Source organism: Lithobates pipiens, unplaced genomic scaffold (genome assembly GCF_037356315.1).
Source record: "Lithobates pipiens isolate NorthernLeopardFrog02 unplaced genomic scaffold, aLitPip1_a1.2 Scaffold_16, whole genome shotgun sequence".
NCBI lineage: Eukaryota > Metazoa > Chordata > Amphibia > Anura > Ranidae > Lithobates > Lithobates pipiens.
The window spans coordinates 494,417,149-494,434,874 of record NW_027507748.1 but is presented as its reverse complement, the minus strand read 5'-3'; positions in this window follow the sequence as shown (position 1 = coordinate 494,434,874).

Genomic DNA, 17,726 nt, shown 5'->3' with positions numbered 1-17,726 from the left:
TCAAGTACATACAAAAAAATATCATCAGTCCAGAGCACCTTCTGCCATTTTTCTGCACCCCAGTTTTTGTGCAAAGGACATGGAAACTAGGTTAAGTGACTCAACTATGCACAAAAACATTGGAACTGGGGTGCAGAAAAATGGCAGCAGGTGCTCTGGACTGCTGAGTCAAAATTTGAAATATTTGGCTATAGCAAAAGGCAGTTTGTTAGCAAAGGGCTGGAGAATGGTACACTAATGAGTATCTGCAGGCAACAGTGAATCATGGTGGAAGTTCTATGCAAATTTGGTGCTGAATTTCTACAAATGGAGTTGGATATTTGGGCAGGATCAATGGTGTCCACAATGCTGATAAAAACAGGCAGATACTTATCTATCATGCCATACCATCATGGAGGCATGTGATTGGCCCCAAATGTATTCTGCAGCAGGACAATGACCCCAAACATACAGACAAAAAAATTATTATTATTATTATTATACAGGATTTTTATAGCACCAACAGTTTGTGCAGCACTTTACAACATGAGGGCAGACAAAACAGACACAATACAATTTAATACAGGAGGAATCAGAGGGCCCTGCTTATTAGAGCTTAAAATCTAAGATCATTAAGAATTATCCTTATTGTAAAAAACAAAATGGAGTCCTGGAAGTGATGGTTTGGCTCCCACAGATGTCTGATCTCAACATTATCGAGTCTGTCTGGGAGTACATGAAGAGCTAGAAGGATCTGAGGCAGCTTACATCAATAGAAGATCTGTGGTTAGTTCTGCAAGATGTTTGGAACAACCTACCCCCTGAGTTCCTTCAAAAACTGTGTGCAAGTGTACCTAGAAGAATTGATTCTGTTTTTGAAGGCAAAGGGTGGTCACACCAAATATTGATTTGATTTGGATTTCTCCTCTGTTCATTTACTTACATCTTGTTAATTGATAACAAAAAACTATTAACACTTTTATCTCTGAAAGCATTCTTCATTTACAGCATTTATTCACGCCTGCCTAAGACTTTTGCACAGTAATATATATATATGTAGCGCTGGCTCCTGACGAGCAGGTGCTATGTTTTTTTTCAAAGTTAATTTTCCTGAAACCACAGTTGGATTTTGGGGCTAATTTTCTACATTTCTGGTTTCAGTACCAGTCCAGCTGGGTTGCACTGGGTTCTCCTTGACCGCAGGTGTCATTATCACCACTGGCAAGAGTAAGAACGCAGTTTAGCTTGGTGTATTGAATGCCACTGTTCTCTCGGAACCAGCCCAGTGGGACTGTTCTCCTGCTGTGCATTCTGGGAGGTGGTATTTAAGCTACCAACATCACGTGCTTCAGGGTTCTGGAGATTATTTTCTGTCTGTTCAGTTCTGGTGGTCCTCCTGGCCCAGCCCCATGGCACTCCTGGCCTGGGGTGAGTCTCGGGGCTGGCTGGCCCGAGACAACGTAACTGCAGGGACAGGCCTGAGTGCATTTTGATCCAAGGGTGGTCCGGTGCCCTCTCATCTGAAGGGAGAGGCCCAGCAACTGAAGAACCCCAGGGGAGGACTCTTCAGGAGAAGGACGTGCGCAAGGCTGGCTTCTCTGAAGGAGCCTGGAGGCTTAGTTGAAGGACACAACCTGGATCAACACTAATACGGTATCGCCGGATCGGCTGAGAGATACTGATAACGTATGATAGCTCTTTAAATTTGTCTACGTCCCTCAGTAATGCTCAAGTCTGTGGCAGAGACTTTGTCAAACATCCTACGCTCAAGTGTACATCACGAGTCTGTGGCAGAGACTTTACCGAACACCCTACCAGCTGCTAGGCCTAGTGAGAGGAGGTCAATCCGGGGGTTGTAAAATCCAGTTGTGAAACGGTTGCTATTCTCTGGATTTTCCTATAAGAGACTTTCAATTTTTGCAGTCTAAAGTACCTGAACTTAGTACTAACCCTCTACCCTTCATTGAAAGACTCTGTTTCTGTTTCAAATAAATAACCCAAAAGAACATTCAGTGTCAGTTTCCAATTTTTTTTGGGCCACCTACCACGGGAATCCCTAGATGGAGAAGCGGACAAGAAGGTAATGGTAAGCCAGATAAAACCAGCAGCTTCTTTGGGGAGTTAGTGCTACATATATATATATATATATATATATATATATATATATATATATATATATATATATATATATATAACTTTTTTTATTAAAAAATATATATATTTTTCTTTAGTCAATTATTACTTTTTTTAAAAACACAAATTTACTATTTCTAACCAACATGTTGTGGGCATGTTCTGTAAATGAAATGTGCTTTAGGCCTTTTTTATCTGTTTACCATGCTAACTGCTTTGTTGATGTTGTTGCTCATTGATTAGAGGAGAATAGCTAAAGCTCAGGTTGAATGCAAAGCTGAATGATTTAGAAGAATTACTTATCCATATCTCACTCCTCCCAGCTCTGTTTTAGCCTACCAAGATTTTAAATTAGATGGAGACCGTTTAAAAGGTCTAATCCAGTGCTGTGATCTTGCTATCAAAAATAATATAAATATTATTTTTAAGTAATCATTTTATTAAAAAAAAAAAAAAAAATCATAAAGAAGAGTAAATCAACATTACATTTAAGTAAAAAAATCTTATACCCACATTATGTCCACATTCCCATTGGAAAATCTTTCAGATGAAAGTTCACTAAGCATATGATTCAAAATTAAATATATGTTTGGGTAGGCTTAAAAAGATTGTCTCTACAGGGTCACCTTGTAAAAAAAAAGAAGCTGCAGCTCACGTCTTTAATATCTTCAGTTGCTGCAGGTATCTGACACTTCCTGGAGTGTCAAAAACATGCTCCTCAACTGCACACTATGGTTTCTCCCATCAGCTTGTACATGCTTTACTGGTATTTATATATATATATATATATATATATATATATATATATATATATATATTTATGTTTTTCTATGTCAGTCGGAAAGGACCTGATGCTTTGGTTGGCACATGTTGACAAATACATTCCTTGGTGAATTTTAGCAGAACAGCAGGCACAAAATTATTATTTTTTGAGTGTTCAATGTGAATGTCAAGCTAGTACAGCAAATTACACTTGGATATCAGTGTACAATCAGCTAGATAAGTTCAGGGATCACACACAGTTTTTTTTTGTATGGCCTTGTGATGCAAGATTACATTTATCTCTGCTTTTCTTCCATTGCTTTAGTGAATCAGGTCTGTATGAAACAACTTATACTAAATGACTGTGTTTTAGGGCTATTCTATGGTTTTGGAAGAAAGAAAACTAAAGCTGCACACAGCAAACATTCTTTTTTCAGCTGTAATGGTTTCAGTTGAGATTTGGAAATGAAAGCTTTTTGTAACTTTTTGAGGTGACATATTTACAGAACAGCCCTGCTTGTCTCTGCCTTGAAAATTCCAAGAAGAAAAATAATAGCTCAACTTGTTTTAAAGCTGAACTGTTCTTTATTAAAACAACAGTCTACTCAAAACCAATATTTCAGTTGTTGGTAGATGCCGGGGAGTTAAAGTGGACCACACTGGAACGACTTGTCAGGTGACTTAGCTGCCTGACAAGTCGCGTCCCGTTCTGTACAATGGAACCGTTCCTATAGGAGCGACAAAGGTCACTCCAACAAGGTTCCTGTATGACTTTGGGGGTGACTTGAGGCGACTTGCATTGACTTCTATAGAGAAGTTGTTTTGCAAGTCGCCGCAGCGGTCGTGTCCAGGTCGCCTGAGGCAGTCGCGCTTCAAATCATGCTGCCTCAGTGTGAACCGACATTTACCCTTCGCACCCACTTTCTGTCATTCCACTCCTACCCCTCTCCCTCTCCAACAATTGGATTTTTTGTATTAAATACCTTTTTCGGGAAGCCTTCGCACGTCCTGAATTTTCACTAGGTGAGAATGACATATTCATTGCCCACAGCCTCATGGGTAACCTGCATCACTAGAGTATGTTTTCCGTGCATAATCCAGTGAAAAACATAACAGGAGAGTGAAGCTCCTCTTTAAACTGACAAATTTGTAAATCTCAGGTGAACTTGTGTGATATTGTTAGTTGTGTTCCCCGGTCAGCAAACCTGGCTCGGTCATTATGAGCAATTCCCACTCTCTGTGCTTGACACTTTTTTCAAGACTTACAAAAGAGGCATTGGAATATGCAAGGGTGGCACACTTAAAACTCCCATGTTGACAGGAGCATGGCAGGGGGATCCCACTGTTGGAAGCATCCATCAAATGAAAGCAAAAAGCCAGTGGTTTACTTAGCCCAGTGTTTCTCAACTCCAGCCCTCAAGGCGCACCAACAGGTCATGTTTTCAGGCTCTCCATTATTTTGCACAAATGATTTGATCAGTTTCACTGCCTTAATAATTACCACAACCCTTTCATCTGAGGGAAATCCTGAAAACATGACATGTTGGGACACCTTGAGGACTGGAGTTGAGAAATACTGACTTAGCTCACTAGGCTTGGCCTTTGGCTAAAAGATCAGTTTCAGATGGGCTGGCCCTTTAAATCAGTATGCTTTTAGAATTATGTTTTGGAGTAAAATAATCATATCTGAGTAATAAGCGGGAACGAGGAGGAATGCAGTTTTGGCACCTCCAACACTGAATGTATGTAATGACAAGGAGTGCTAGGGTGTATTGGAGGTTCTATTAATGCTGGCTACAGGGGGATCTATTGTTGCTGGAGGGGATCTATTATTGTGTGACTGTCTATTGTTATTGGCAGGGGATCTATTGTTGCTGTGGGGGTCAATTGTTTCTGGAAGAGATCTACTGTTGAGGGAGGGGGTCTATTGTTGCTGCTTGCTGGAAAGTCTATCAATGCTGGCTGCTGGGAGATCTATTGTTGCTGCTGATGTGGTATTTTGTTGTGGGTGTACATTGTTGCTGGGGGTTCTATTGTTTCTGGGTGAATCTATTGTTGCTGGGGATCTATTTTACTACTTTTCCTGTTATTAACAAACTCCATACAAATAACTTAGTACCACAAAATCATACTTGGATCTGTATTCTCTAAAAGAAGCGCTACTGGGAGGTAGGTAGGGGTCGGAGCCCAGGAACAGTGTTTAGATTGACAAGGGGTGGTTTAGAACGGGGAGTTCCTGTACCTATGTTCTGAGGAAAAAAAAGCCCTGGTAATAAGTAAGCAAGCAAAACACTTGACAGTATATTGCATGTAGACTTATCCAGGAATACAAGCTTCTTTCCTTTTTACTTTAATTTAAATTGATACTAAACGCTTTTTTTTATTACTTTAGAAATAACAAACATGTTATACTTCCCTTCTCTGTGCAGTGATTTTGCACACAGTAGCCCAGTTCCTCCTCTCCTCGAGTCCCTCTTCAGTGCTCCTGACCCCTCCATCCTGTTGAGTGCCCCCACAGCAAGCAGCTTGCTATGGGGGCACCTGAGCCAAGGCAAAGTTCCGTCTGTCCATTCAGACATGGAGTTGTGGTTTGGCCCCGCCCCTCTCTCTTCTGATTAGCTAACTGACTTTGATTGACAGCAGGGGGAGCCAATGGCGCTCCTGCTGTGTCTCAGTCAGGAGGGAGAGAGAGTCCCAGACGGCTGAGGCACTTGTGGACATTGCTGGATATAGATGAGAGCTCAGGTAAGTATTAAGGTGGCTGAGGGCGGCTGCTACATAAATAAGGTTTTTTTTATCTTAATGCATAGAATGCATTAAGATAAAAAACATTCTGCCTTTACAATCACTTTAATAGATCATAAACCTTTGCATTCAATATTTATTATTAAAGCCGAACTCCGGCCAAAATGTTTTTACCATATCCTTGTTGCTGATCTCCTACCTTCACCAACTTTGCCATCCATGCTCTTCTGAGCTCTGTAGTTCCTCTGCAATAGGCGGCTGATCTTGCTGAAAAACCGCTATTGCCTGCTGACATCCTGTTTGTAAGACCGCTGGCTGCTAGTCGTCCCGTAACCTCAGCCAGCGGTCTGGCATGCCCCTTGTAGTCCTCTGAAAATGAGCAGGGAGGAAGCATGTTGTGGGTGGAGGCGGTCTCACAGCCCCCAGTCTGTGCCACCCATGGAGGAGGTGTCCTCCTTCTCCCTCGTCCTCCTCCTGCCAGTCACCGCCCCTCCACTGTCCCCACCGATGTCTGCCCGATATCGCTATCTCTGTGCAGCGCGGAGGTTATTATTAGAAATCACTTGTATGACACAACGGGGATGTCCCACTTAGTCAGGTATAATATATCAGAACACTGACATTAGCATACAGTGTTCTCATATACAATACCTGACACTGCAGGAGATCCCAGCTGTGTCATACAACTGATTTCTAATAATAATCCCTGCTCTGCACTGGTGGTCCCTGACAAGCTGCACTGATTGGACAGACATGCTGCACTGGGGGTCCCTGACATTCAGCACTGGTGGTGGTCCCTGACATTTGGCTCTGATGGTCCCTGACATTCAGGTCCGGTGGTCCCTGACATTTGGCACTGGTGGTCCCTGACATTTGACTCTGTTGATGGTCCCTGACATTCGGCTCTGATGGTCCCTGATATTCGGCTCTGATGGTGGTCCCTGACATTCGGCTCTAGTGGTCCCCCTGAATTTGGCTCTGGTGGTCCCTGACATTTGGCTCTGGTGGTTCCTGACAGGTTGCACTGCTTTGCATTTATAAGGCTGTAACCTATCATACTGTGTGCTATACAAAAACACAGTCATTTCCAGCACTAATAGGTCTTCCAAGGTGTGGAGTAACACATGTAAAAAAAAATTGACCAACATTCCTCAGCACCCCCCCCCCCCCCCACACACACACACATCTGTATCTATGTCAGACCCCCACACACACCTGTATCTATGTCAGCCCCCCACACACACCTGTATATATGTCAGCCCCCCCCACACACCCGTGTATATGTCAGCCCTCCCACACACACCTGTATCTATGTCAGCCCCCCACACACACACCTGTAACTATGTCAGCCCCCCACACACACCTGTATCTATGTCAGACCCCCACACACACCTGTATCTATGTCAGACCCCCACACACCTGTATATATGTCAGCCCCCCCCCCCCCCACACACACACCTGTATCTATGTCAGCCCCCTACACACCTGTATATATGTCAGCCCCCCCACACACCTGTCACACACCTGTCACACATCTGTATCTATGTCAGCCCCCCCACACACACCTGTATATATGTCAGCCCCCCACACACCTGTGCATATGTCAGCCCCCAACACACACCTGTATAAATGTCACCCCCCCCCCCCCCCCACACACACTTGTATATATGTCAGTCCCCCTACACACCTGTATATATGTCAGCCCCCTCACACACACCTGTATATATGTCAGCCCCCCCACACACCTGTCACACACCTGTCACACATCTGTATCTATGTCAGCCCCCCCACACACACCTGTATATATGTCAGCCCCCCACACACCTGTGCATATGTCAGCCCCCAACACACACCTGTATAAATGTCACCCCCCCCCACACACACTTGTATATATGTCAGTCCCCCTACACACCTGTATATATGTCAGCCCCCTCACACACACCTGTATATATGTCAATCCCCCCACACACCTGTATATATGTCAGCCCCCTCACACACACCTGTATATATGTCAATCCCCCCACACACCTGTATATATGTCACCCCCCCCCCCCACATACACCTGTATATATGTCAATCCCCCCCACACACCTGTATATATGTCAGCCCCCTCACACACACCTGTATATATGTCAGCCCCCCCACACACCTGTATATATGTCAGCCCCCCACACACACCTGTATATATGTCAGCCCTCCCACACACCTGTGTATATGTCAGCCCCCCACACACACCTGTATCTATGTCAGACCCCCACACACACCTGTATCTATGTCAGCCCCCCACACACACCTGTATATATGTCAGCCCCCCCCCCCACACACCCGTGTATATGTCAGCCCTCCCACACACACCTGTATCTATGTCAGCCCCCCACACACACACCTGTAACTATGTCAGCCCCCCACACACACCTGTATCTATGTCAGCCCTCCCACACACACCTGTATCTATGTCAGACCCCCACACACACCTGTATCTATGTCAGCCCCCCACACACCTGTATATATGTCAGCCCCCCCCCCCCCACACACACCTGTATCTATGTCAGCCCCCTACACACCTGTATATATGTCAGCCCCCCCACACACCTGTCACACACCTGTCACACATCTGTATCTATGTCAGCCCCCCCACACACACCTGTATATATGTCAGCCCCCCCACACACCTGTGCATATGTCAGCCCCCAACACACACCTGTATAAATGTCACCCCCCCCCACACACACTTGTATATATGTCAGTCCCCCTACACACCTGTATATATGTCAGCCCCCTCACACACACCTGTATATATGTCAATCCCCCCACACACCTGTATATATGTCAGCCCCCTCACACACACCTGTATATATGTCAATCCCCCCACACACCTGTATATATGTCACCCCCCCCCCCCCCCCACATACACCTGTATATATGTCAATCCCCCCCACACACCTGTATATATGTCAGCCCCCTCACACACACCTGTATATATGTCAGCCCCCCCACACACCTGTATATATGTCAGCCCCCCACACACACCTGTATATATGTCAGCCCCCCCACACACCTGTATATATGTCAGCCCCCCACACACACCTGTATATATGTCAGCCCCCCACACACCTGTATATATGTCAGCCCCCCACACACACCTGTATATATGTCAGCCCCCCACACACACCTGTATATATGTCAGCCCCCCCACACACCTGTATATATGTCAGCCCCCCACACACACCTGTATATATGTCAGCCCCCCACACACCTGTATATATGTCAGTCCCCCTACACACCTGTATATATGTCAGCCCCCTCACACACACCTGTATATATGTCAATCCCCCCACACACCTGTATATATGTCAGCCCCCTCACACACACCTGTATATATGTCAATCCCCCCACACACCTGTATATATGTCACCCCCCACATACACCTGTATATATGTCAATCCCCCCCACACACCTGTATATATGTCAGCCCCCTCACACACACCTGTATATATGTCAATCCCCCCACACACCTGTATATATGTCACCCCCCCCCACATACACCTGTATATATGTCAATCCCCCCCACACACCTGTATATATGTCAGCCCCCTCACACACACCTGTATATATGTCAATCCCCCCTACACACCTGTATATATGTCAATCCCCTCCACACACCTGTATATATGTCCGCCCCCCACACACACCTGTATATATGTCAGCCCCCCCACACACCTGTATATATGTCAGCCCCCCACACACACCTGTATATATGTCAGCCCCCCCACACACCTGTATATATGTCAGCCCCCCACACACACCTGTATATATGTCAGCCCCCCACACACCTGTATATATGTCAGCCCCCCACACACACCTGTATATATGTCAGCCCCCCCCACACACCTGTATATATGTCAGCCCCCCCACACACCTGTATATATGTCAGCCCCCCACACACACCTGTATATATGTCAGCCCCCCACACACCTGTATATATGTCAGTCCCCCTACACACCTGTATATATGTCAGCCCCCTCACACACACCTGTATATATGTCAATCCCCCCACACACCTGTATATATGTCACCCCCCCACATACACCTGTATATATGTCAATCCCCCCCACACACCTGTATATATGTCAGCCCCCTCACACACACCTGTATATATGTCAATCCCCCCTACACACCTGTATATATGTCAATCCCCTCCACACACCTGTATATATGTCCGCCCCCCACACACACCTGTATATATGTCAGCCCCCCCACACACCTGTATATATGTCAGCCCCCCACACACACCTGTATATATGTCAGCCCCCCCCACACACCTGTATATATGTCAGCCCCCCACACACACCTGTATATATGTCAGCCCCCCACACACCTGTATATATGTCAGCCCCCCACACACAACTGTATATATGTCAGCCCCCCACACACACCTGTATATATGTCAGCCCCCCACACACACCTTTATCTATGTCAGCCCCCCACACACACCTGTATCTATGTCAGCCCCCCCACACACACACCTGTATATATGCCATCCCCCCCACACACACCTGTATCTATGTCAGCCCCCCACACACACCTGTATCTATGTCAGCCCCAAACACACACCTGTATCTATGTAAGCCCCCCCCCCACACACACACCTGTATATATGCCATCCCCCCACACACACCTGTATCTATGTCACCCCCCACACACACACCTGTATCTATGTCAGCTCCCCACACACACCTGTATCTATGTCACCCCCCACACACACACCTGTATCTATGTCACCCCCCACACACACACCTGTATCTATGTCACCCCCCACACACACACACACCTGTATCTATGTCACCCCCCACACACACACACACCTGTATCTATGTCAGCTCCCCACACACACCTGTATCTATGTCCTCCCCCCCACACACACACCTGTATCTATGTCACCCCCCACACACACACCTGTATCTATGTCAGCTCCCCACACACACCTGTATCTATGTCCTCCCCCCCACACACACATCTGTATATATGCCAGCCTCCCTCACACACACCTGTATATATGGCAGCCCCTCACATACACAAACCTGTAAACACACAAAGCTCTGGCCCCTCCCTGCACACAAACAGTCCCCTCCCTTTCCTTCACAGCCCCTACTTTTACAGAAGGTCTTCCTACCTAGTCCCAGCTCATTTTTACAAAGCTGACAAGTTGCTGAGAAGCACGGTACAAATCACACGAGGGGTGCACATACAGATAGTAGCCAGAGGTGGCAGTAAAGAGTTCAATGTCTGACCTCAGTGACACAAGAACAGCAGAAGCTGTGAAATAATTTCTGTACTGCATAGCACGGCTCGACTTCACCTGTCCTGCCGTCTTCTGGCCCGGACGAGCCCCTTGGGCCCCTTACAGTTATGATAGCTGCACCCCCTGATGGTGGCCCTGTTTATAGGAAATGTAGGCTGATTACAGAGAGAGAAGAGGATATGATGCAATCACTGTTCTAAGAGCTCCTCCCTGCCAGAAAAGATGATGCATTTTTTGAATTACAAAGCTGACTTCTTGAAAAATAAATCAGTCATATCCCTTAAATGGTAAGAAATGTCACAAATGTAATAACTGTTTAGTGTTTTGTGTGTGTGGTGTGTGTGTGGGGGTGTAATAATGTTTTTTTTTTAAATCCCGAAGTTCTGCTTTAAAGCAGCACAAGAAGCACTGATAGCGTATGAGATGTGATAAACCATAGCAACTATATCTTATTTTTCTGCTTTGGAACTAGTGAAAGAGGAAATCTGATCTGGTTACAATGACATACTTCACATTTTTCTTTACTCTTTTAAAGAAGTCAAAGCTCACATGAGAAGAATTTCAACACTGCACAGCTCCATTTAAACATTTGCAAGGCTTGATCCTTTGGAAGCCTAAAAATGAACTTCTTGCCGAAGATTTTTAATTTATTGATCTTATTTTGTTTTTGCTGGCCGGAATCCTGGAAAGGTGTAATACATGGCCCACGGTTTGTTCAGAGATTTAGGAGTGTGCAAGTAAACTTCCCGACCTTTTCTTTTTTTCGTATGTCTGCTTTAAGACTTGAGACAAATGTTCAGAACAGGAAACGATGGTTTGTTAATAAGCCAGGTAAATCATTTCCTAGACTTTCAGTGGGAAACTTGGCAGTGGCAAGATTTTGACCTCAGTGGAAGGTAACCTTCCAGAACAGACATATCCTGAAAGCAGACTATTTGTTTCAAGTGAGGCACATCAACACTTTGGCTTTACCGCATTCCTGTGTGTCATTCGCAGAGGTCTGCTATTCTTTTTGCTAACAGCTCGAGTAGTTTAAAGGCTTCCAATAAGAGCAAGAAGAACTGCAAAAGTAGAAAATCTGGAAAGTTATATTACTGAAAAATGCCATTTATAACCCTTTCCCTAAAGCGTTATTTAAAGCATCCATTAGTTGTGAAAAGTGGACCTGTCATTAAAAGAAAAATCACAGGATACATAATTCAGTTGAAAACATTAGCATTTACAATCATGGTGGTATTTTGAGTAAAAAAATTAATAAAAATCATCTTTCATATTTTACTAAAAAATTGGGTTATATATTGTACTTTGTTTTACTTCACTGAAGTGTATTTTTTTCCAAAACAATTGCGTTTGAGAAACCGCTGCGCAAATACCGTGTGACATAAAAAATTTCAACGATTGCCATTTTATAGGACAGCCTTTCTCAACCATTTCAACACAGAGGAACCCTTGAAATAGTTCTCTGGTGTCGGGGAACCCCTGCTAAAAATTAGAAATCTACAACTCATGATACATTAGTGTGATGGTCAATGGGATGAATGGTCCTTACACTTGTGGTCATTGGGAAGAATTACCCCCTTACAGATAGCTAAAAAGATCAATGATGTGAGTGGGAACTTATCTGAGAGGCAGAAATTGCCCAATGCTGAAGGAACCCCTAGCAACCTCTGGAGGAACCCTAGTTGACAATCACTGCTCTAGGGTCTCTGCTATATATATATATATATATATATATATATATATATAATATTTGGGGTTCTAAGTAATTTGCTAGCAAAAAAAAACATTAATTTTTACATATATGAGAGAAGTGTCAGAATTGTCCCAGTTGACAAGTGGTTAAATGTAAAATATGACGTTTGCAAGGATAGGCAAAGTCCATAATACCTTTGTTTACACTCTGTATTGTTGCCATTTCACTTCATTGGAGAATCATTTGTCTCAGTCAGACAGACCTTATTCATAACATGAAATTTAAGAATATAAATTGCTAATTATTCAAATATACATCATGTACGTATTATTTGTATGCTTATAAGCTATTCATTGAGCTAAAGGCAGTCATTGCTGACCTACTTGTAAGTCAGTGTTTTGTTTGCTCGAAGGACCTAGAACAAGTATGCAGATAAAGTCAGCACTCCCGATGCTTAAAGAGGACTTTCAGTCTGTTATATAAAAAAATATATATAAAAGTCAACAGCTAAAAAATCTTATAGCCCACAGGTGTCAAACTGGTGGCCCTCCAGCTGTTGCGGAACTACAAGTCCCATGAGGCATTGCAAGGCTGGCAGTTACAAGCATGACTCCCACAGGCAGAGGCATGATGAGACTTGTAGTTCCACAACAGCTGGAGGGCCGGCATTTTGACACCCCTGCTAGCTGCTGACTTTTAATAAAAAGATACTTACCTGTCAAAGCATCCAGTACCGTCCTCACCCAGGCTAGTTCTTCACTAGCCTCTGGATTACCAACACCGCATCCTAACTGTGCATGTGCAAGCAGCGCTGTGCTTTGTGACTGGTCCTGCAGTCTTCTGGGACATATGATGTGTCCCAGAAGACTGCAGGGAGGAAGGGGGGAAGGAGAACTTCTGTTTGGATACTAGGTGAACCAGGCAGATGTGGGAGCAGGTACCTGTCAAAACCCGCTACCCCCCTCCCCCCCCCCCCTTCGAAATTACATGCAGTGTTAGGCAGAGGACTGTGGAAGGATGTCTTAAAGTGGAACTTTCCCTTTTGGGTGGAGCTCTGCTTTAAATACGGAAGCTACCGAATCAGCATTGACAAGTAGGAAACTAGCCGTTTCATTTGGAGAGATCAGTGATGACAGCCAGCCTATTCCTCCTGGTAAGTAGCAGCTTTCAATACATCCTGCTTCTCCCTAATGCCAAGGCCCTCTGACAGACAAAGCTCCGACACTTCCTGGTAGTGTCAGAGCTTGCAAGGCTACATTCACCCCCATATATTCCAAATGGGTCATCACCATGATGATCTTCTTTACCATCAACTGGAGTGTGCACAAGGCTAGAAGGGTCAGACAAGCTTTAATACCCTCAGGAAATGTTGAGCGATTGCTGGTCAAAACAGCCTAGTATAGTAATGCTGTATATCATGCATGCTATACCTTCACCTCTATCACTAGTTCCAGGGTGCATGGCTAACAGAGACAGGGCACAAATCCATAGGCAAAAAAGGTGGTTATGACTAAGGCCTTATAGGCTGAAACGCGTCAACTGACTTAATCTGCATTTGTTCGCTGTGGCTATTCAATAAAATGAAAACTTAATTTTAAGAACAATCATTTGCGGATCATTTTTTTCCACATTACTCAGCCAGCGACTGTGGATAAAGCACTTGGGAGCTCTGCTATCCATGTGGTGTATTGGTAGTAACATTGACTTTTCTGTTTACACTTAAGCCCCATACACACTATTAGATTTTTTGCTGAGTTTTTCCTTCAGGCTTACCAAAACCATGTAGCACAAGGCCCTGCCTGATTGCATACAAATTGAAACTCCTAAGGTTTGACCTCATATTATATGGCTTTGGTAAATCTGAAGGAAAAACGCAGCAGGAAATCTGACGTGTGCGCGTATGGGGCTTTTGGCAAAAATGGGCAGCACAAAAAGAATGTCAAATGTGTTGAAAAAAAAATGTTGATATTGAGATCTCAGCAACATTTGAGATTCTCTTTTTGGTGCACTGGCCATTTTTGTCTATGGTATTTTAGTATGACAGGAGGGTACTAAGAGCTCCAGCAAGTACATACCTGTCAACAGCATTTGGTTTTCTTAAAATGACAGAATGTATTTGAGGGAATAATATAGTGCAACAAATACACAGGCATTGTTTAAGCTTGGCTTGTAAAACCAGCTTGAAAAGCATAAGATTCAAAATGTATTTACATAGCAATTAACAGGCTCCAAGCAGCTTTTTTTTAAAGCCTAACTTCCGTCGCCTTGTTTTTGTTTTGAGAATAAAAGGAAAGAGTTGGAGCCTTTGCGGTATTTTTATTGCTGTCTGTAATTTAATTGGGGGGGAACTGCCCTCAGTTCCTGCCAGGAGAGGAAGTGAAGGAAAATTTCTCAAGTGATGTGAACAAAAACATTTTTTAAAAGGAGGAAGGTTAAGCGGAGTACACACTGTAAGAAAATTTGGTGAACGATTCCCCGATTTTCCCCGTTGTTTCACAGCCAATCGGAACCAAAGAACAAAAATTTGTGCAAAAATTCTCATACGACAAGGGCTTTTTTTTTTTTTTGTTTGTTGTTTATGGTTTCTGATCATGCGGTGTCTTTCTTTTCTGATTTTTCTTGTACGAACATCATACGAAAACGGTACACATTAAACAAAAATCGTTCGTTCTGTTCCCAATACGAGAAAAATTTTGGAGTTTGTCCTGCCAGGAATTTTCGTACAAAATTTCGGAATCGGCTGTCGAAACTTGTGTACACACTATACGAAAATCGCACAAAAATTCTTTGGATGAAAATGTTCTCCCGATTTTCTTATAGTGTGTATGAGCCTTTAAAGTACAACTGAAGGATAAACATTTTTTTTGCAGAGGGACTAGAACACTTATCAGGTATTCTAGCCAGGGACTGACCAATCATAAGTGCTCTGAACTGTCCTGGAGGAGCTGCAGAATGAAGAGGGAGACGAGTGGAGAGTTTAAATCCCCAGACTGCTACACCAGCTGCACACACCAACCATAGAAGATAAATACAGTGGGGACTAGGAGGGTGGGAAGGCTGTTTGTTTACCTTCTCAGAAAATAATGAAAAGGAGAGTTAATCCTTCAGCTCCAGTGCATGACCCTAAAGCAGATTGATGAAAGTCATGTTGAAGCTTGCTAAAAGCTTCTTTTAAAAAACTTCAACCTACATGCCCACTATCTTGGATCTATGTCCAACATTCTCAAGGTAAAGGGCACTTTGAAAGCTTGATGAAAGATTTTGGAAAATCTTTACCGAAGCAATTACACATTTTTCCTACTTCCTATTCCATTTCTTTTTTTGACAGAAAAATACACTGCAAGAACTACACAACTAGGGCAGCATTTTATTTGCATACAGCATATTAGATTAACCTTCTGAGCAGCTATTGTGACCCGTATACAAAAAGAGTGCCGCTCAAAGCCGGGCTAAACTTCCTCTTGCAGCCCGAAGCACAGTTTGGGTGCTGGCAAACTAGCTCATCCAAGCTAGTTGAAACATATCGGAAGACAGAAGGTGAAAATGTCACACCCCGGAACCCAGCCACTATATAGGAAGGGTTAAGATATGGCTTCAGCTTAAACTTCTGGTCAGCGGCGGCTTAGTTTGGGGGGGGGGCAGTCGATCAGATAACCCCCTCTCCTTCCCCCGGTCTGGTCAGTTATGAGCTCGGCACTTACCCCATCTATGGTGAGCAGCACTTCCCGACAGGCAACGGCTTCCCCTTCCCCCCTCTTTGGCATCACTGTGGCTTCTCCTTCCCCTCTATGGTGGGCAACGCTTCCTGACTTGCGGCATCTTGCCCTTCCGCTGTTCTCCTTCTCTGTATCACAGTGACTTCCGCTGTGCGTCTCCTCCCTCCTACTAGACCAATTGGAATGCTTCTCCTTTTGGCCAATTGGAAAATGTGTCTCAGACCCACGCTTCCTGATTGGCAGAGAGGCGATTCAGTGTGAGAATAGTGAATATTTATTCACTATTTTAACACACCTGGGTGGACTCATTTCCACATTACTCTACTCAGCCAGCGACTGTGGATCAATGCTCTGCGCCTGGAGCCCACCCTATTTTGAACCTTATTAGAGCCCCAGGCTCTAATCGGTGCTTCAAAAAAAAAAAAACCTGCCACTAATTCATTTGCCCAGCGTCCTAAAAAGGGCCAGACACATGGATAGGGGAGGCGGTGCCCATGCGCCCTTAATGGACAGGACACCCCTGCTTCTGGTTATGCTCCTCTGACATGTTTTGCCCACCTACAGGGTTTAACCATCAAGAATCTCCATAATTAAGCCCTGTAGGAGGGGCAAAACACCTCTAAACAGTTAAAGGATTTTCTCTGTCAATTTCCTTTAACTCAAATTACCCAAATCGTGCTTGTTCAAAATAAACCCATCAGGCTCAGGTTGCTTATGCGGACTTCTTCAGGAAATGCTAATTGCACAATTTAAATACTTAAAATATGTAGCTGCATACCAATTTTTAGATGTGTTGGATGTCCTAGTTTTAATTTTCCAGGCCAAGAACATACTGCAAAACAATGGGGTTGATTTACTAAAGCTTGCGAGTGAATAATCTGGTGCAGCTCTGCATAGAAACCAATGAGCTTCCATTTTTTTCTCTTTTTTTGTCGAAGCTTAATTAAACAAGCTGATTGGTTACCATGCACAACTGCACCAGATTTGGAACTCTCCAGTTTTAGTAAATTAACCCCTCTGTTATCTTTATTGTAAAACTACCAATCCATTCATCCTTAATGTAATGAAAAAAAAACACACATGACAAGCCTGGGTGGCTACACTCACTTCTCCACTGTATTTGTGGAGGGAGCCAGGGTTGTCACCTAGGCTGGACTCCAAATGGATCCCACTTTCTTTAACTCTTACATGGAGAAGGAAAGTATTCATAGTTTACCCAAGAAAAACCTGTTTTTTGCTTTGTCCATCTCACAGGAAGTGACAAGATCAAAAGGGAGAGGAAGCGTGTTATTAGCTGGATTATCAGGTAAAAGAAAAGGATAACAAATGTGTCATCTCATCTAAGGACTGATAAGCTCATATATACAGTATATTTTTGCTTTTGGCTTATATAAGT